This window comes from Octopus bimaculoides, chromosome 3, assembly GCF_001194135.2.
Source record: "Octopus bimaculoides isolate UCB-OBI-ISO-001 chromosome 3, ASM119413v2, whole genome shotgun sequence".
In the NCBI taxonomy this organism is placed as follows: domain Eukaryota; kingdom Metazoa; phylum Mollusca; class Cephalopoda; order Octopoda; family Octopodidae; genus Octopus; species Octopus bimaculoides.
The window spans coordinates 8,126,337-8,127,072 of NC_068983.1; the positions used below are offsets into that span (position 1 = coordinate 8,126,337).

The window sequence follows — 736 nt, forward strand, 5'->3', positions numbered from 1 at the left end:
TATATATATATATATATGATATCAAGATGGATTAACAGTCCTTCTCGAGCTATACGTACATAAGGCCAATCACTTGGATTCTGTGGCGTATATATTGCCCGGCTGAACGGCATAGCGATTCGTACCACATACAAAAAAATACACACGTGCATATTCCTATAAGCATATGTGAAGATGCACACACACGAAATACACACACACATACATGCGTATATTTATACACACATATACATATGTGTGTGTGCGTGTGAGATAGTGTATCTACACGCGTGCGGGCGTGAATAGCTATATTTTTACACACACACACACATACGCACACACACACACACACACACACACATACACACGCACACACTCATATATATATGTAAGTGTGTGCTAGTTGTTTTCTTCATACTCAGCCTTAGTTGTATATTTCCTACGTTTTGGAATTGTAAGCGAAGTTATAATTCTTCATCATAGTCGAAAACGGCAGAATATATTGACCGTAAAGGTGACACTTCTGACAATGAACAACGTAAGTATATTCTCAATAATTGCTCTTTCGAAGGGCGATCACGACATGTCCATTGAAATCAAGAAGTAATAAACCAATCGGTATGTTTTATATTCGTATCAGCTAGAAGTATGTTTCATATATAAGTATGATTCTTATGTAATTACATAGTTACCTACTGTAGGGCATATAAAGAAACACCTACTGGTAAGCTTCATTCGTTCCTATATATATATATAT

At 36.1% G+C, this 736-nt stretch overlaps 1 long non-coding RNA gene across 1 annotated transcript in view; it reads left to right on the forward strand.

The window, feature by feature from the left end:
* Positions 1–674: 674 nt before the first annotated feature.
* The window catches only part of LOC128247395 (uncharacterized), a 6,734-nt gene continuing 6,672 nt past the window's right edge, over positions 675–736 (forward strand). The window contains exon 1 of the long non-coding RNA XR_008263774.1: positions 675–703. This is a non-coding gene — a long non-coding RNA (uncharacterized LOC128247395). The remainder of the gene's footprint in view (positions 704–736) is intronic.